The sequence below is a fragment of the Rattus rattus genome, chromosome 13 (assembly GCF_011064425.1).
Source record: "Rattus rattus isolate New Zealand chromosome 13, Rrattus_CSIRO_v1, whole genome shotgun sequence".
Taxonomy (NCBI): Eukaryota; Metazoa; Chordata; class Mammalia; order Rodentia; family Muridae; genus Rattus; species Rattus rattus.
In genome coordinates this window covers 3,349,395-3,369,895 of record NC_046166.1, presented here as the reverse complement: position 1 = coordinate 3,369,895, position 20,501 = coordinate 3,349,395, and the positions used below count along the sequence as shown (strand labels likewise).

General features: G+C 43.1%; 1 protein-coding gene across 18 annotated transcripts in view; it reads right to left on the bottom strand.

Moving 5' to 3' along the window:
- Erc2 (ELKS/RAB6-interacting/CAST family member 2) overlaps positions 1 to 20,501 on the bottom strand; it is an 883,982-nt gene that overhangs the window by 857,446 nt on the left and 6,035 nt on the right. For 2 of the 18 annotated variants that reach the window (XM_032918652.1, XM_032918653.1), the window contains exon 2: positions 20,381 to 20,435. The exons of the other annotated variants lie outside the window; for them this stretch is intronic. The gene's annotated coding sequence lies outside the window, so the exon portion shown is untranslated. The remainder of the gene's footprint in view (positions 1 to 20,380; positions 20,436 to 20,501) is intronic. 18 annotated transcript variants of the gene reach the window in all.

Here is a 20,501-nt window from a genome sequence, read left to right as displayed (position 1 = left end):
TTGGTAACATAAACCCATGAAACAGGATAAACGTGGCTGTTGGTAATCCCACTTTTCACCACGCTGGCCAGCGTGCTCTCATCTGTTATCTACTCTGTGTCACTGTTATTTTTCTTCAAGCACAGTCGAATCCATATGGGCATGTATACCTTCTCCTTAATTAAAACACACACACACACACACACACACACACACACTTCAAGTTATAGCCCTATCTCATTTTAATGTTTGTGTTTTCCTGTTTCTCCAGCCAACAATACGATTTCAAAGGAGCACAGCTTTTATTTAGCTGCTGTGCTATTTTACTGCTTTCACCTCTATCTCTTGATTCCTAATATTTCCACTGACTCTGCGCTGACTCTTGCCTTTTTACTTCAAACGTTCCCTCGTCTCCATTCACATTTACACATGGCGTTGTTTTCCAGAGCTGCGCATACAACTCTTAGTGCCCTTTGTGATTAGCAGTGACTTCTCAGCCGGGCCAGCAAGACACAGAATGAAAATGCCTGCTGGACAAGCTGAGTGCCTGCTGGCCCAACATGCACGTTGAACACCGCAAGTCCAACACCTGAAACCCATGAAAAGGCTGAAAGAGAGAAGTCACTCCACAAAGGTGTTTTCTGACCTGTGCACATGTGCCATGGTACACACATAAACACCTAAGTATGATAATAAATGTATAAATTGATTTCCTGATCATCATCCTGGATATGCAAAAGAGCTTTATAGTCCAGTTTTTAAAGAATTAGCATCTGAGACTATAATACATGTTTTTTTTTTTCTAAATTGTCTTCTAGATGAGGGTCTCACTAGCCCTGGCTGGCCTTAGAACTATACAGGCTGGGCTGGCCTTGAACTCACAGAAATGCCCCTTCCCCTGCCCCTGCCCCTGCCCCTGCCCCTGCCCCTGCCCCTTCCTCTGCCTCTGGAACACTTGGGTTTAGGATGTGCACCACCACACTCAAGCCTTTTTTCTGACCTTTAAACATTTGTCCTATACCTAAATGCTTACTTAAAATAACTGACCAATTACTATAGATAATTCAGCTGTTAAAGAATGAAGCAAAAAGCACTCAATCGGGGTTGGGGATTTAGCTCAGCGGTAGAGCACTTGCCTAGCAAGCGCAAGGCCCTGGGTTCGGTCCCCACCTCTGAAAAAAAAAAAAAAAGCACTCGATCACATCATTCGTCAACATTTTTTAACAAAGTGATGCTTTCTCCTTGAGTGTCTGCATGTGTATATGTAATTTTGGATGGATCAACATGAAACTCTACATTGAGTCCCATAACCTCCTTTATCCTCAATGTGTTATTCCTGACTTTATCTCCAGTTTCCACTATGCTTGAAGGACAGAAAAATGTTTTATAAGACTTGATTATTTGTGACTACCATAAGAATCCAAAAGACGGATTAGGTTGCCACGGCTGTCAATTTGATTGGGCTAAGAAATGCTTAGATTAGTGGCAGGCGCCTCTGGCTTTCCAGCCGTAAGTACCTCATGAGGATGGTTTACCCACTGATGGATTTAAACTCAAACAAACTCTTCTGAGGTAATGAACTGTGGAAAGCAGAGCCTTGTTGGAGGAAGTCGGTCATAAGGGTATATCATTCAAAGACTATATAGCTCACCCGACCCCTTTCCTCTGTCTCTCACCATGACATAACCTTCTGGATCTTACCCTTCCCAAAACCATGAACCAGAATAAGGAATTCCTCCCTCAAAGGTGTTTTCTCAAATAGTTTGGTCAGACATTTTGGTCACAATGAAGACAGAAGTCTGAACTGTCCAACTGGGAAGAGAACCAACCCCACAGAACATCTCTGGAGACGAGACACCACACAGAAACAGCGCCGATACAAGGAGCAAAGCATTCCATCCAGCAGCAGGCACTAAGACGGACCAATGAAATAAGTCGTCTTGCACTGACGTCAGTCTCAGATGCATGAGTGGCGTTCTACACTACAGCCAACATCAGGACCATCAGCCAAGCTGCAGAGCTGTGGGAGACAGCGAGCTATCGCTTAAAGCTCCTAGACTGGAAGGCTTTGTTATTCAGCAAGACCTGAGCCAGTCGCTTAAAGCTTTATTGAATGGTTATTTAATCATTTATTAAACTGAAGATATGACACGGGCTATTTGTTGAATGAAAATGTAATAATATTGTGATGGAAAACATTTCACAATATTTTAATTGAAAAAGTTCCGGCTGACTAATATTTTGATTGATGAAACACTGGTTATCTCCCGGGTATCATGTTCTAGAAGAGATACAAGACCAAACAATTTATACTCCTGTCTTTGCCTCCGCTATTTCCCTTCAGAGACTATGCTCTTTACTGTCTGCATTCCTTGAAGCTATCATCTCTTCTTGAGGCTACCAAAAATCCTCAAATCAACTAAGACTTCAACACTGCATGTTCAATAAATACACCACCTTAAGGTTAATCTTACCCCTCTCTACCTGTTCTCATCCAGTACTTCCTGAGCAGTTTAGCAAATGTCTGGATTAGTATAGCTGATGAGAATTTGGTTTTATACCAAGAGGTCTCAGAGATGTTAGAATGCTGGCGTGGCCAGAAGATGATCCCAAAATTGAGTGTATGATATAATTATTTATTATATAAATAATTGGCAAGAGAACGCTTTTCCCTTTGAGATAACTGAATATTTTCCTTAAAACGTTCCAATTTCCTCGTACAAGAAATGTTTTTTTAAAGACAGATTAATTCCTGATGTTGAATGCTAGGGTGAAAAGGAGTTGAGTTAGGACATAACTTCTGTCTGCAGGAAATTTACTCCCTAGAATGGGCTTTCTCCAGCAATTCTCTTGAGCTCAGACCCAATATTGTTTGGAGGAATGTTGGCTATAAGAACAAGGTACTATTAAACCGACCTCTAGTGGGGAAAGGTAAACAACAAAAGAATTGGCTAGAACCATGCACAGTTGCCCACACCTATAAGCACAGCACTTAGAAGGTGGAAACAGAAAAATCAGCAATTCGTGGCCAGCCTCAGCTATACAGACAGTTAGAGACCAGCCTGGGCTACATATGATGCTGTCTGAAAAAAAATCTTTACTAGATATGGTCAAAGTATGAAAATTTCATAGTGAAACCCATTATTTTGTAGAGTAAATATAAGCTAACATAAAAAATTGAAAAATGACTGGAGTTTCTGTCCTCAAAAGCTCGAAGAAAAAGAATAATTCGCTATTTATTGTCACACCTCAACAATGAAGTCGGCAATCCACATCAAGCAGCTGAGGAAAACACTGATGTTTGCCCCACCAAGATCACACTATACAAAGGTGTTCCATTCAAGCGACTCCATAGAAACCTAGTCAAATAGGTGATTCGGAGGCCATCAGAATGGAACAGAACAGTATCTTCATGACTACATATCTGCCTCTTTCTTCTAAAATGTTTTTATGCCATCAGTGACAATACACATAGTGGCCACTCCCTTTTCTCACAATGGAAAAGCTAAAAACAAGGACAGTTCCAGTTCTTGCCTCTGGAAGATTTACAGAGGCAATGGGTCAACTGAAGCTGGTTACGGGAATGTGAAAAAGTCAAATCTGACATTCCTGTGTAAATTCTTATCCCCTCTTTGCTGCGACCAGTTTCCATGTATTTAAGGCAATGAACTCCATCAAGATGTGACAAAACCTCTTGGGAGGAAACTGCATTTTCCCTTCTACACGACTGAGTACCTGATAAGAAATTTGGTGATTGTAGATTACCTTGATTCAGTAATGACAGTGATGACAGAGGTTGGATCACTGAAGGGCCACAGTCTAATACTATATAACGGGTTCTCTCCAGTGCTGTTGATAGCCATTTTTTTCCATCTCTGTATCTGACATAACATCCTTGTGCAGATCAGGTGAAACCTCTTGGGATGTCTTAACTTGGCAAATCATTAGCTTTCACCAACTGTAAAGCGGAGGATGTCATCAGATAGCATCTGAGGCCTTCAGCAGAAGTGTCCCCACCAATGTGCCTGACAAGCGTGCTACTGTATGGTTTTCTTTGTTCTGTCACTATAGAAACTCTATGAAGCTTGAGTCCACAATAAACTATCTCTTATCCCTAAAAATAAATGATATAAATATTTGTGTGTACATGTGTGTGCATGTTCATATGTGTGCAGTGTGCATGTGGAGATCAGAGGACAATCCCAGGTGTCATCCTCAGCAAGGCCATCTACTTTCCTTCTAATCTTCATCTTCTTCTTCTTCTTCTTCTTCTTCTTCTTCTTCTTCTTCTTCTTCTTCTTCTTCTTCTTCTTCTCTTCTTCTTCTTCTTCTTCTTCTTCTTCTTCTTCTTCTTCTTCTTCTTCTTCTTCTTCTTCTTCTTCTTCTTCTTCTTCTTCTTCTTCTTCTTCTTCTTTCTTCTTCTTCTCCTTCTCCTCCTCTTCTTCCTTCTTCCCTCCTCCTCCTGCCCCTCCCCCTCCATCTCTCCTTCCTCTTTTCTTTTCTTTTTTTCTTTTTGAGACAGGGTTTCTCTGTATGACCCTGGCTGTTCTGGAACTCACTCTGTAAACCAGACCCATCCTTGAACTCAAAGATTTGCCTGCCTCTGCTGGGATTAAAGTGCTACACTCCAACTCCTGTCCCTTTTAATTTTTTAAACTTAAATATATATGTATATATAGTATATACATACATACATAAATATGTATGTATAGTGTGTGTGTGTGTGTGTTCGCACACACACGCAGTGCGTGTGCATAGATACAATACGCCACAGCACAGTATGAAGGTCAGAGAACAATTTTAGGGAGTTGGTTCTCTTTCTACCATGGGTTCCAGCAATTGAGCTAAGATTGTGAGGCTCACATAAGCACTTCTATTACAAGACATTTCATTGCTCAAACCATCTACCTTCTTCTCATTGGCCTGGAGTTCCCTAAATAGATGAGGCTGGCAGACCAGAGAGCCTCTGGGACCGACTGTCCTTGCCTCCCCAGCACTAAGATTATAAGCAGGCAACCATGACACCACCACACGCCTGTCCTTTTCATGAGGGTTAGGAGATTAAACTCAGATTCTCGTGCTTACCATATCAAATGAGCTATCGCCCCAGCCCACGCATCTACTTCTTAAAATCAAATTTAATTAGCAACCTGACCCAAAGTGAATTATTTGGAAATGAGTTTCTTCTACCAGATTTATAAAAGATCGGGCACAGTTTTCTGGGACCAGACCACCCCTAAGGCTGCTCCACGCAGAATTAGGTCAAGTTTGATCAAGAGGTGCAGACTCAGATAATGAAGTCAGAGTCAGGCTCCCCAGCTGCCACATCCCCTACACCACCTCATGATTCCTACCTGTTCTAATGAGTCAGTCACACCCTCCGCCCTCTGCCCAGCTGTGTTTAAGTTCCCTGGGGTATTTTCAGACACTTGCTCTGACACTCAGGCTTTTTCGGGTTGTTGTCTCCTTGTTTCTCAACCACCCCGGCAGGGTTTTGTTGTTTTTTGTTTTTTGTCTTTTTTTAATTCTCTAAAATGAATTTTTGAGAAAATAAAGATCAGCTTCATTCAGTAATCAATAACGCCTACTTCCCATTACTGACCTCAAGAAGACCATTTTGAGCTTTCTCCTCACCTATAAAAGTTTCTTTAGGAAATAAGGTAATAATAAGCTCTTGCTGTTTTAAATACTCTTACATAGCTGAGAGAGAGGGGGGTGAGGGAGAGGGAAAGAGAGGGAGGGAGAGAGAGAGAGGAGAGAGAGAGAGAGAGAGAGAGAGAGAGAGAGAGAGAGAGAGAGAGAGAGAGAGAGAGAGAGAGAGAGAGAGAGAGAGAGAGCGCATCAGTGGAGTTCCTGATAAGTTCTTTAAAATACCTGCCTGTGTATATTTGTAATATGCAAGAAGGTTAAATTATTCATACCCTCAAGCTGCACAGAAACAGATGTTGCTGACATAAGACGAACTCTGACACCGCCCCCCCAAAGAGATTAGCTGACCAACACCTTCCACTTTAAAAGCATCTCGTGAATAAAACTGGAAGTCCGCGGGTAAATTCTGCTTCAAGCTGAAGCTGGATAGCAGATGGCTGCACGAGCCTATGAGCGTGTTGTCTCTAATTGCATATGGATTCATAAATAAAATATGCCCTCATCCACTCACCCTTTTAAAAGGCTTAAGGACTCTCCAACTAGAAGCTCAGGGGAACATGACTGGGAAGAGCCTTCATTCTTGTCTCCCTCAAGTGTCTCAGACTATCACAGTCTAGAATGCTCTATTTTAAGACAAAAACACTTCCTGCTATCTGCTCTAAATTAGGTTAAGTTTATTTCCACAGATTCTAGCCCTGGCCCATCACCTGAGCCCTGCTGACAGACCGTGTGAGCTGAGGTCATCAGCATCTCCCAAGACTTCATCAGTTTAAAATATCTCTGACTTTTTTTCCCCTGACCAGCTCCTTCCAACTTTTTAAAACTCTGGGTCACAGATGACATTTAATTCCAGAACGAAATCTTTCTACAGGGAGACATGGTAAAGAACAGGACTCAAGCAAGTCTGCCCATGGGGTTAAGGCTGCTACAGACAGACATGTTGAGTTCAAGGCTCCTTAGCATTCGCTTCTAGTTGCCAACACAGAGAGATCCAGAAAGTCACATTAAAATCCAGATTCCAGCTTCTCTTTGGAAAAATAAATAAAAGTAAAGTAAAAGCTGAAAGTCTTGCGATGCCTTGCTCACTTCCCTCCATGACAATGACACACTGGAGCTGAGGAGCACCTGCAGGAAGGCACACACCCCTGCTTTTCCTATCCCTCCACACCCTACGCCTTCCCTCCTGCCCGACTCCCTCTTTCTATGTTTGGCCTATAGGGGGTAAAACACTGGCTGACTTTTACCACATGAAAGACCTAAATAAGAACTCATTCTCTCTCACCACAGACTTCAAGTCCACTCTACCTTCTTTCTAAAACGCTCCCTTAAATCCGTCTCCTTGTCCCCCACGAGTACTGACTGGCACCAGCCCATTACTCCAGCATAACTCTTGTTTGAGCTAGCCCATACCCTCCCGAACCACCTCTCACTTTGACACCCTCTGTTCTATTTCCAAAACATCAGCCAAACTGTGTCAAGTTACAATTATAATCACAAAAATATCTTCACCGCCCACTTAGAACCCTTCAAGGCTTCCCAGTGCTGCATAGATAAACCTTGTAGGTTCTCTTTCCCACTCGCTCCCTGGAGGCTCTCTCCATCACCCCCTCAGAACAAGCCTTCTTGTTGCTCAAATGCATCAAGTCACTTCCTGCCTCTCAGCATCACATAGACCATTCATGGGACTCCTTCCTAATCATCGTTTAGATCATATCAACGGACGGCTTACCTTCTACAAGGTCAATCCATTTGAGTCATGTTGCAGGCCCTGTGGATGTGAGATTTAAGGCCATAGCCCCTTCGCTTTGCAATAGAAGTCTAGTAAAGGAGGTAATGACATACATGGGCAGGCTGGGAGGAAGCCTACAGAATAGACCCTGAGTGTCCAGCTAAACTGGCAGAAACGACATAGAGGATGAGGATTTTAGTGGGAGTTTCCTCTCTTTTAATACAGTTGTTTGGTCTTATTTGTTTTCATAAGCCTAAGCGACAACGCACATGAGAAGGATAAATCTGCCTCCTTTTTGAGACATCTCACTAGGTAGCCAAGTCTGGCCTGGGACTTGCTCGGGCTGGCATCAGCTTCGCACGCGTTGGGATTGTGGGTATGTGCTGCTGCAGGCTTTTATGCAGGTAAATATTAATTGCACAGATTAATTTTATAGTGCCCACCTGTACCACCTCTGCCACTATCAGAACTTTGAACATGGTCTACGGCACACCCAGTTGTCCACACATGACCCCTCAAAGCACTCTACTCACTCATAATGCATTCTAATTTCTTGGGGTTTCTCTTCCTTTCTACCATAAGCCCCAACCGTGCACCCCAGATTTCAATACTCAGTCTAACATTGGAAGACTCCAGAGGGTGATACAGACCCAAGGACCACATCCCTATACATTTCACATGTATACACTGAGCTGGTAAACTGGCAAATACAGCATATTTGTCTTCCTATGTCGACAAATGTAAAGATTAGAAAGGCATTGCTTGAATCCTCAATTAAAACATTTACTAAACAAAATCCAATGGCAAAGAGAGGGTCTACCTACCTCCAAAAACCCTCCATCCTCACTGCTAGTTCAAATATACTCCAGGGGCCTCACGTATATGAATTCTGCTAGCTAGCTCAACCTCTATTTCCAGATATATCCAAGGTAGGGAGGCTTTTTTCTGTAAAGGACGGAATGATGATGCATTTCAGGTTTTGTGGGCCATTTGGTCTCTGTCACAAGTATCTGACTGCCAGTTCAGTGTGACAGTGACTATAGGTGATTTATAATCAGTGCACAAGACTGCATTCCAATAAAACTCGATTTAAAAAAATGTATGACAGGAGATGGATGTGATCCATGGGCTGCAGCCTGTTGATATGTTGTCTATAACCTTGCAAACATGGGTCCCTTGGCAACCTTAAGAGCTGGGATGGGCATACTGCAGCAGGATTGGAGGCAATCAGGGTCACAAGTCTCCAGGTACAAGAGCGGGCTCTGGAATGCCAGGTTCTGCAGACACCTGCACTGGCCCCGATGCAGTCCTCCACAATGGAGAAGCCACAGTCACAAAGGGCCAGAGTGGCCCTGGTAGCTCTTCTTACACATGGCTGAGGACACAGGAGCCATGCAAAACTGTCCTTGACTGTCTGAAAGAGTGAAACTGGGACTCAGTCTCATGGCCCTTCTCACAACACTGAAGTCACTTCCGAGGACATTATGTGACAATTTTATAAAGCTAAGCAGGGAGAAAGACATTGTGTTTTCAAAGAGAGGGGAAGCCTCGAAATCAGATCTGGCTGGGTCTATTCATACATCCCTCACACTTCCTGACGGGGCCTCAAGCAGGTACCTTCCTGTCCTTCAACTGCAAAGCTGGGGGGCGATAACTATTCTCATGGGGAATGGGGAGGTGTCATTAAATGAAATGACACAAGAAAGATACTTAACAGAATGCCCGGCATCAGATAATAGCCAATTAAAGCCAACCTGGATAACCTTGATATGCCTAAGGCCACTAGAAACCTCAAAACTATCTTGGAATTCTCTCAACTCATTAAGTTTAGCCCCGTCTGACTGGCTTGGGTCAAACTGTTCGTTATTTAAAAGTGCTTCAGGCATTGTTAATTTTGTTTTTTAAGAGGTGGGCTCTCCTTTCTTCCTCCTGGACAGATAAGAAGCTATGGGCTTAGCAGTAATATTTTTTATAGTTTTATAGTTTTATAGATTGTTTTCACACAACGTATTTTAATTATATTTCACCCTCCCCATACTCCTCCCAGAACCTCATTTGCCTACCTACCCAACACACTCTGTCTCGGTGCCCCCCCTGAGCACAAAAACAAAAATCAGAACAAACTAGCAAAAGACAAAAAAGTATCAAAACAAAACAAAAGAAAAAACAAAGTTCATTTTGTGTTGGCCACCTTTTTTGTATTAGCCTGCCCTGAACTGAGGTTATTAAACTCAGTAAGACTCAGATTTTCCTTTTGCCAGTGGGTATCAATTTTAAACTGCTTCTTAGTTAGGATGTATTTTGGGGGGAAAAATTGCAGGCTGCAACATTATATACCCATAGATATTAAGGAATATCAATAGTAAAATAATATTAAATGCTACAAAAATATGAGTTAGGAGTAAAATAAATCCCACTTGCTGTAACTGAAATTGTCAAAAATGCTTCCCAGTCATTTTCCCAGAATCTCTATAAAACTGAATCATACGTGTGCACACCTCACTGCTTTCTCTGGTGTGCAGACCTCACCGCTCTCTCTCTCATGCTCATTTTATAATTACTGTTTTCCATGCACAGACTTAGCAAGATTACACGTTCAGCTGCCTCAGATTGTTTTTTATAGCCAAGTACTTGATCGAAGAGGTTGACCACACTCCATACCCCAAGTGAGCAGGAGCTCCCTATACCCCAGGTTTAGTTTTACTCTTACTGTCAGCCATTGCCTCTGTGTACATTTTAAACCCTATCCAACTATTCCAAAGTATGAACTGAAAATGTAAAATAACTAAAAACTTTCTAAAGAAAGATGCTATTAAAGTATAGAGCTAAATCCAAAAGTTAAAAGCCTAACAAAAGTCAAGCAGTAAAAGGTCAAAGTAATGAGATATTAAATAAAATTAAATTAACGGATATGGCTGGTACAATATGCTGAATACAGTGTTATTCATGGCCTCACATGATGGGAAAAATATACTGGTTGCACTGAAGAAATAACTAAGATTGCTAAATTTGGTTTTAAAACATCTGTGCGCCTCCTTTAATCTGCAAACGTGAAATGTCAATTGGCAACACTTCAGCTATAATACACTTACCAAAAAACAGCTGGGGATTATCAGGTCTTAACATTAAAAATCCCCAATCTGTCCACCAACAGGTGTTCCAAAGAAAATGACAGAAAAGGTAAAAGAAATACACACCTCCATGCCCTTAACCTCTGACACTCAACTGTACAAAATGCTTCTTCATTGGCAACAGCATTGTGTAAGGGGGTTCTTGCTAGAAAAAAATATATATATATACAAAATCACATACACTAGAAAAATTTTAGCAACAAGAAGAACTCAAGAACATGAGGTGGAAAATAGCTTAAATGTGCACATTTCAGAGCAGAACATTCACATGTACCTCATGTATGCATATATCCATGTGCTCGTGTCTGCATACATCTATGTGCTCATGTATGTATATCTATGTGTTCATGTATATATACATCTATGTGCTCGTGTATGCATACATCTATGTGCTCATGTATGCATATTTATGTGCTCATGTATGCATACATCTATGTGCTCATGTATTATACATCTATGTGCTCATATATATATACACATCTATGTGCTCATGTATATATACATCTATGTGCTCATGTATGTATACATTTATGTGCTCATGTATATATACATCTATGTGCTCATGTATGCATATTCATTCCATCTACAAAGAAGGCAGCAGTGCCTCATTAGCATGGCTGATGCTCATGAAGGAATTACATCTGAGCCTTTAAAGAGAAACAAGAGCACAGTGCTGAATTGGATTCAGAAACCTCTTGAAAAACTGAATTTTCAGTGCCTAAGAATTCATACATTCAGTCATCAGAAGATCTCTTGCTCATGAATTCTAATAGAAAAAAAATGAAAAGGGAAACTAAGACACATGGCTGGAATCTACTCACTGGATATTTCTAAAGAACAAATCCAGAAAGTAGCTTCTATCATGCCAGAGGTCCTGCACAGGAAATGGGGTCACATCCCCATTATTTGGACTTGTATTAACAACTCTAATTATTATACAAGGCTGTCAACTACTTTAAACCCTATCATCAGATGAAGGCCTCCAGAGAGTGATGAATGTGTACTCTAAGGGAACTCAATGAGAAGAAGTACAGAAACGGAGAAAATCTAGGTTTTTAACGAGGCAGAATCGGACATGGGGGACAGATCCAGAATCACGTCCATTAAGGAATTTGCAAAGCTCATGAGAGTTCAAGTGCTGTCTTTTTTTTTTTTTTTTTTTTTTTTTTTGAGTAATCTGAAGACAAATACTAGGAGAGCATTCTTGATCACCACAACAGACAGGCCCGTTGAGTTGGAGCATCGCCCTGCAGCCTAAGGAATCATTGTGAGTGGATGAGAAAGGGAAGAAGATGGACTGAGGAACCTAAAGCACACATTCCCACTGGGTAAAAGGTGGAGGATGCCATACTCCTTGGCATGAGTCAAAGTTTCACAGAAGTTAGGTTTGTGAGAAAATTGAGTCATCAGCCAGTGCACAGCAGGGTAGACCAGTTGACTGCCAAAGAACCCGCCTACAATAAATAGTCAGTCATATTCCAGTTACAAGCAGCAATTTAGTGTATGCAGTTAAGTTAATGATGTTAATTTAAATTATTAATATGAGAGTACTCAATTTCTAAATTGATTTGGGCTTTATCAAAGTATAAGACATTTAAAAGTGATCTCACCAGCCGTATGTTTATATAATTAAAGTATCACTATAGTAATTTTATTCCAAAGAGAGCCTACCCAAGTTTGAGAAACCTTAAGAGATTTAGTACACATTAGATGTGAGTCCATGATCTCATACTTATTATCTATTTAACTTTGAGCGTGTTAGTGAGCTTCACTAAGCTTTACTCAGTAGAAAGGCCTCAGCTGTAATGATGGCTACTTTACCAAATTAAGTGAGTGATTATTATATCTAAGAACAGAGAAATGCTTGGCTGAATGCCTGCCAAGGCTTACTGAGTATCGTTACTACCGCCACCACACCACCATCATCATCACCACCACCACCATCATCGTCATCACCACCATCATCGTCATCATTACCATCACCATCATCATCAATTTTGATCAACAGATACAATGGGATGTTTTCTTCAACCCTTTAATATAATATTTCTTCCTTGTGAGTAAAATAGAATTAACAATGTTAAAAATCTTCCCATAATGGATCTACAAAGATTAACTGGTCAAAAAAGTCATCAAAAGTATAGAGGTGAAAGCAAAATTCCAGGTAGCTGTAGCAATTGTTCACAAGCCTACAGTTTCCCTGTGGTAGGATGAGAATCTTTCTCGTTCCACTGAAAAGTGGCTTGGCCACATGACTTAGTTGAGACAATGACCTGTGAGGAGGGGAGACAGGAGCCATATCTAGGAGCTACCCTGTGGATAAATCATTGTTTCCTCTCCACTGTGAGGATAACTATACAAGGGTGAGCCCTCCAGCCCAAGTGCCAGGGTGAAGACAACCAGAGACTACCCACCAGAGCAGATGAGGTACCGTGCTAAACCAAATCTGAACATTTAGGTTAGAACGCCGGACAGCATTCTCTCACTTCTCCCTCTCCTTTTTTTCCTGACCCAGCCAGGTAATAGCATCCTTCAGAACAGAATTCTTTACCTTAGGTCTCTAGACAGATGTAAATGTCTGTAAGTTATGTCTTTTTAGACATCGATGAACATACCTAGGCATTGTAACTGCTTCCGTGTATATTTTCTTTATCTGTCTATCCAAAACAAAAAACAAAAAACAAAAAACAAAAAACAAAAACCTTTCTTCCTGATGTTTGGACATAAAGTGAAAACAAAAAAGAATGCTCAAAGGGGGCTCCATCTTGGCGTGCCATGAGAGAGCTGTACAAACAGTGCAGAAGTAAGAGTCAGCTAGAGCAATAGAACTCGGAATTTGAACGGTCAGTACGTGTATGAATACTTGTCTCAAGCACAGCTTGATAATGAGTCCAGCTGTCCCTGTCCCAGGCACACCCCCTCTTAGAAGGGCAAGAGAACGAGGCTCCAGGCAAGGCTATCTGTGATCCTATCTTACAGCAGAGTTTCCTATTGCACTAAGCCACCATTTCACGTGAGCCTCTCCAAGGATAGATAACTCAGTCCTCACAGCTCACCGAAGGCATCAGTCGTATCTCTCTCATCTTCCTAACCACTGCAGTGTTGTAATTAGAACCAGTTCTGTGTAGAACACTTGAAGCATGGCCTTTGAGGCCAAGAGTACAAGATTCAGATCCCAGTTCCTCCACCTACTTGGGTCAGGAGCCTGTGAGCAGACGCACTGATCGTCGCTCTGAAATGAACATTTTAGAGAGCCCCGAGGGACTTCCCACTGCCAGGAGCAGCATCTCCGCCCGAGGGCTCCTTTTGAACCTTGGGAAGCTGATCTTCCCCTGTAGGAGACGGAGCAGAAGTGCCAGGGAATTAAATATCCTCAAAAATATCCAACGCCATCGCGAACAGCAGAATTACTTGTATTAGCCGAAAGCATCAAACAGGGAACTCAAACGTGGCATACACAGACAATGTGATGTTGTTCAGCCTGCAAAGGGAATGAATGAACTTCTAACAGGTGCTGCAACACAAATGCAGGAAGCACTAGAAGGCACCGGAGCTTCATACCCAACTCAGTCCTTTGCCTAAAGGGAATCCATCACACAAAAGCTAGAGGAACTCCCAAACAGCGTGCAGAATGCCCAGGACAAGCAGATCAAAATGACTTGGGAATCCGAGGGCTGTGGCTTGACGGTGCCGTCCTCTCTCCGGCCATCTTAGCAACAGTCAAGGTATGGTTGGTCTTATTCTAGCTCCATACTGCACCATTCTCACAAATGAACCTAGAACCATAACGTGGCATTCAAGTGTGTTCCTTGCCAGGCACCACCTGTTCAACAGAACATACCGAGAATGCTGTTCCTTCAACTTTCATCTATGCCTCGGGCAAGCCTACTCTATATAAAAAGACTGACAAGGGCTAGATATACACCTTAGCAGTAGAGGTTATGATTAGTATATGCAAGGCTCTGGGTTCAATCTCCACCATAAACAAACAAACAAACAAACACAAACAAAGTAATGAATAATCTAATGTCTAGGGACAGAGTCATCTCTCTCAGGCTGGCCTTGAACTCTGTGTGTAGCTGAGGATAATCTTGAACTCATAATCCTCCTGCCTCCCACTCCTGTATGCTGAGATGTTAGGCATGCCCAACCATGCCTGGTTTATGCAGTGCTCAGAATCAAATGCAGACCCTTACACATGCTAACAAGCACTCTGCTGACAGAGCTACATGCCGTCTCTTAGAAAATGTTTTTCCGAATATGTATTTTCCTAAAAACCTGGACAAATGCTGACTAAACAGACATGTCCAAATGGAAGAGGATTCTATTTACATTTTGCTCTTTAGCATAACTCTCAACACTTTCCCCCCTGACATCTCACACAGTAAGACTTCTAACCTTTTCTTCTTCCAGTCAACCAGCTATAGTTGATCATGTTGAAGCATTTGACTAAACACTGTATATTCTGGGCATAGCTAATGGCTTCCGTCTTTGCTCAGTGACATCATGAAGGTCACTCTTCTCCCCTTTATTGATGCCTATGCTTCACCTCTATTGGTGCCCCCTTCACCTCTATAAAGTAGCAGCAACATCCATGAGTCAGGTGACTGTCCAGATACTGTGGGTGACTCTTCTAAAATACAAGTGCTCCCCGCAAACAAAGATACGCCACAGCGCCCCAAACATGGGTTCCTAAGTGGAGGTGCAAGGTTCAGAACAAGGTGTGAAAGGCAGTTTATCTATGTTGTCTTTTAGACGTGTGAAGTCCAAGGCAGGCAGGACACATAGCACATGCAACAGAGTTCTCACCTCTAACTCCCAGCTGGAAGCCTGTCAGAGGATAGCCAAACCATTTCCATCCATGAACTTTCTCAGGCCACTCTTGATATTCTATAAATCACCCCACACTTCTATCTTGTCATTCTAACGGGCAGTTTGACCCCATCCACTTATGGCAAACACTGACCTTTGCGTTTTTAAAGCAAGGTCCGAGTTCTAGTCTCTGCTTAAATCTCACTGCAAAGCCTTTGGTCCTTGATGGCATTTAGAACCTCTGAGTGGTGTGGAGTTCCACCGCAGGTCTTTGGTCAAGAGGATCCTCATCTGGAAAACGGTCTTTGAACATCAGCAAGGCTACATAAAGTATGTTTAGTCAATGAAGTCCCAGTGGCTGCTGCTGGGATGTCTAAGGCCAAATCTAATCCTGTTGTACCCATTTTGTCATCACTCTACCAGTTTCAACCTCCTTGACCCAAACCAAGCCCCAAATCACTCCCATAAGTACAAGGTCCCAGGTTCAATTCTAGTACAGAAAAAAATTTTTTTAATCTTTTTTTAAAAAAAAAAAAAAAAAAAGCAACTCACAGTCTCTGTGTCAACCCTCACCCAAGCTCTAGCTCTAGCTTCTTCATAGCTCACAGGATACTTGTGCCCAGTCACCCTCTCAGGCCTCTCTCACCACACTACACCCTCAGCCAAAACACTGGCTCCACAGGCCCACCTATATTCACCTCACCAAGCTCTGAATCTCCTCCCGTTTTCTCATTTTGGATCTATGCCCATACTATTCATCTGGTATTTGTACCACCAAAACCCATGCTCTTTCTACACTAGTCACCCACTTGTCCTCCATGACACCTTAAGTATCACCTTACTCAGGAGCCCTTCCCTCTTTGTTCTTCACGAATCTCTCAAGTCCTCTGTGACAGGCTGGTTGCTCCCCAGAAGAGAACCACTGCTACTACCAGACACTCCAGCCTTCAAGCCCCCAAAGCGCCTGCTCTGGTTACAGTCCTCCTCATACCCAGAAGAGACCTGCCATGGGGTAAGTATACAGACATATGGCAGCTATATAAATAGTGGATTATTTCCTTATTAATAAATCTACCGGGTTGGGGATTTAGCTCAGTGGTAGAGCGCTTGCCTAGGAAGCGCAAGGCCCTGGGTTCGGTCCCCAGCTCCGAAAAAAAGAACAAAAAATAAATAAATAAATAAATCTACCATAAGAGCACACATGGTGTTTTTGTTCCTGAGGTTGACATTGCAAAAAATGTCATTTATTTGATTGAAAGTTATGTAATGGAAAGTCTGCATGCATGAACAGATATCTGTGTATGAGGATGTATGTGTATATATGTGCATGCGTGTATGTGTATGTGTGTGTACACACATGTGTCTTACACGATACACATGAAATAAGATGACCTAAGTGATGAGAAACAGAGGTCCCAAATAGGACAAATGGCAAACACACAAAGGGAACCCAGGCCAGTGTTACATTTCTATAGCTAAAAGGATCTGCTTGAAGTTATTCCAAGCAACTATTCATGTTGTGAATTCAAGGTGGGTCATCCGTATATTTGAGGTCTGTGTATATAAAAATAACAGTTTCTTTTCATCCCTAACAAAAATGGTAGAGAATCCCCCTTGTGTGTCAGCCCCTGCTAACTGATCCATGTCCCCAGGCACGATGAGCAGCCCTGGACCCTGTTCCAACTAGCATCAAACAGGATTTGTCCTCATACAGCCCACAAGAATGCAGAGCCATCATCCCATTCACTACCCAACCTTATGCTCCCTTGGGGGGTAGGCCCAGGAACAAGCAGGAGGAAGCGCCAGATTGGGGAAGAAAGGAAGAAGAGGAGGTAGAGGGGAGCTTTACAGCCTGGACAGGAAGAAAACACACATCATCAGGAAAGACCAGACACCATTTTCTGAGAGACACACATAAAAAGAGAGTCAACAGCTCTGCTCCAAGGATATACTGCCCCTGCTCTTCAAGGTCATGACCGTTAGCCGGAACTGGCTGGCAGGAAAGTAACATGGCAAGCCTGCCTTCAACCAGGCGATGAACACCATCGTGAAAGGAGTGTGATGTCTGCCAGTTCCACTGAGAAACAACCAGGGGTCACAGGCCTCGCCTGACCTCACATCTTACAGAGACACCCAGCTCTGCACCTCCAAGGAATAGGTTTCCACCGCAGAGCAGCTCCGGGGCAGCAAAGACCCTTCGATCACCGCCAACGCACAGAGGATGCACTCCCACCCCGACGGCGTCCGCTGTGTCACAGTGAGATTCACAGCATAGGAACCAAGAGCTGCAGAGCACAGCAAGGTTTAGCTTCCTATGAAGCCCTGCTCTTTCTTGCTATAATTAGTCATGCCATTTTAGCAGAAATGTCTCTCCTAGTTTGCATAAGGAGATGAGAGTATTCTTACAAAACAGTCAAACTGCTCCATTCCCATTCAAGCTCTTGTCTTCTGACCCACTAAGAAGTTATCTTGAATTAATAGATCTTTCCTCAAGTATGTGAGGAGAATGTGCTTTGCTGCCTACAGTTCATTCATACTCAACACTGTGTAGGGGTGGAAAGCAGGAAGGCAAGAAAAGAGGTAATTTTAGACACACACGCACACACACACACACACACACACACACACACACACACACACACACAAGTTCAATGAGGCCTGGAGAGATGGCTCATCCGTTAAAGTGCTTCTTGTATAAGAGTGAGGACTGACGTTCATATCCCCAGAAATCCACATAGATACCAGGCAGTCACAGATGACTTCCTGTGAGTCTGGCCAGAGAAATCAGAGCCAGGGACCCTCAGAGGAAGGTGCCTAGCAATATCAAGGACTGGTCATATCAGGGAGCTCTGGGCTTAACTCAGAAAACCTGCTTCAGTGAATACCATAAAAGAAAACTGGAGAATGATTTTCAACATCAAACTGTGGCTTTCACCTGCAGGTATACACATGTGCGCCCACACAGATGTGTGCCTACACGCATACAAAAGCATGTGCATACACACGTGCACACACATGTGCACCCATGCAGATGTGTGCCTACATACATGCAAAAGCATGTGCACACATTCACAGGAGAAATGGGAAGGAAGGAGTTAACGAAGAAAGCTGCTGTTGAGAGGCATCTGTGAGTCCTGTCACTGTTTGCTCATCTCCAAATGTATCCAAGAGATGGCTTTTCACCCTATATTCATGCCGTGGGGCTGTAATCTCATCATTGACTTCCAGGAAAAGCAATCAGTTCTTTCCTGAAAGGGCTGGCTCCCTTCCTCTCTCTCTCTCTCTCCTTCCCCTCTCTCTCCCCTTTTTTAATTTTAGTGAGTGCCCGTGAGGTGCCAGCCAGCAAGTACAGACTTCCTGGGCTCTGACCAAGAAGAACTCTCCCTGGCAAAGGCAATGTACGTTCGAGAGCAGAGGGTAGACCTTAGAAGCAACAGATCTCAGAGGCAAGGGAAGAAGATGTGCCCAAGACGTCAAGGTCACAGTCCTAGGAATCAGGTGGTAAAGTGAGGAGAGAACTCAATTGGAGGATAAACTGAGCCAGTCCAGGAGAAGGGTGCCCAATATTATCTCAGTTGGCCAGTGAGGTAGAGACCTTGGGCTTCTCCCACTGAGACAGAGTGAGTAGAAATCACCCAAGCCTCAACCCTGCTTCTGTGACGACCCAGCCCCTCATGCTGTTTCGCCATTGATGCGTGGCCCTTAGTTATTGCTTTTTTTTTTCCTTTGTAGGGACAGTCACCGGTCCTACTGTGTCCAGTAATAATTAAGTAGCCTTGAGAGTCAGGCGGATGTGAGTCTAAATCTGGCTATTGGAGCTCTGCTGTGCCTTGAGTTCATCTAATAAATAGTTCATGAAGATCCACTGTGTGGAAACCTTTCCGTAGGCCCTGGGATTGTATGATCACCACACCATGGAAGGTGGCTCTGGACGGTCTCACACTGCACATGTGATGGCCTACCATAAAAGTGATACAAGTCACTCAATACGTGCATAGGAGGAGAGAGGAAGCGGCCATGGGAACATTAGCAGTCTACACTACAGATGTCAAGACACAAGATGTCTAATATAACATTTATCTATTAAAGAGTGTGTAAATAAGACAATTGGATAACTACAAGAGTCACAACACCCTGCTCCTGGGAGAGAAAACAGCTATCACTTGAAAAAAAGAGACTTCATCATAAAGACACCTCAGGCCTCACATAAACCTGAACTCTTGAATTTTGAAGGAAGTTATTTTCCATGAATTTACCTAAGAGGAAAAACACGTATGGGACTGAAAAACATTGGAACCTCTAAGGAGAGGACGAATTCTTGCACAGATTTAAAGAGGGGAAGAGAAGCGGAGACGAAGACCTGGAAAGTCCCAATAGCCCCTCTCATGAAAGCTCTTGAGTGTCTAAGAGGTAACAGCCAGAGAAGGAAGTTGACTGACAGGCTCTGAAGCACCGCTGCAGCTCCCTCCAACTTCGCTCTTAAACACGAAGACAGCGAAGACAGCGGAACAAGAGCTCAGTCACATCAGACGAGGTCATCCAGGGCTCCGTACATGGCTCTGACGATGAGCAGGATCCCCCACGCTCCCTCCAGCTCTGAATCATGATACACGGTTCATCAGCAGCTCTCTCCATTACTCATCCCCTACTTCCTGGCTAATGTGAGGCCAGGGAGAGAGTCTAATGCTAACCTTCAGGAAGCGTTTGCTTTGTTCTCAGAAGATTACAGTCTAACGGAAAATCATGACTTACAGTCACCCCACCGCATTCTTATCTCTCTCTCTCCTGAAGTCGGCTGGATCCCAAGCTTCCCCTCTGCCTTCATTCCCTGTAAAACTGGATGTCTCGTTCCCACTAACACTGGACATCACATACCCAAACCTTGAGGCCCAACTACCAGTCTCTAACCCATGAAATCAAACTCCATGTCTTCAGTCTGGGACTAAGCTGCCTACTCAACCTGATTTGAACGTTACTTTCCAAGGTGATTGCTACTGCGGTTCTTTATCCTCTGCGGCCGAAGGTAAGCCTAAAAAAAATCAAAGTAATAACTGTTTTGAATGCCAATCCCTCTACTTACTAGTTCTGTGATCTTGGGCAAGTTCTTTAATGTGTCGGAGCTTTAATGCTGCCATCTGCAAAATAAGTAGGATAGTGTCCGCTTTGAGGAAGTCTTAAGAAAATACACATCAAAGAGGATT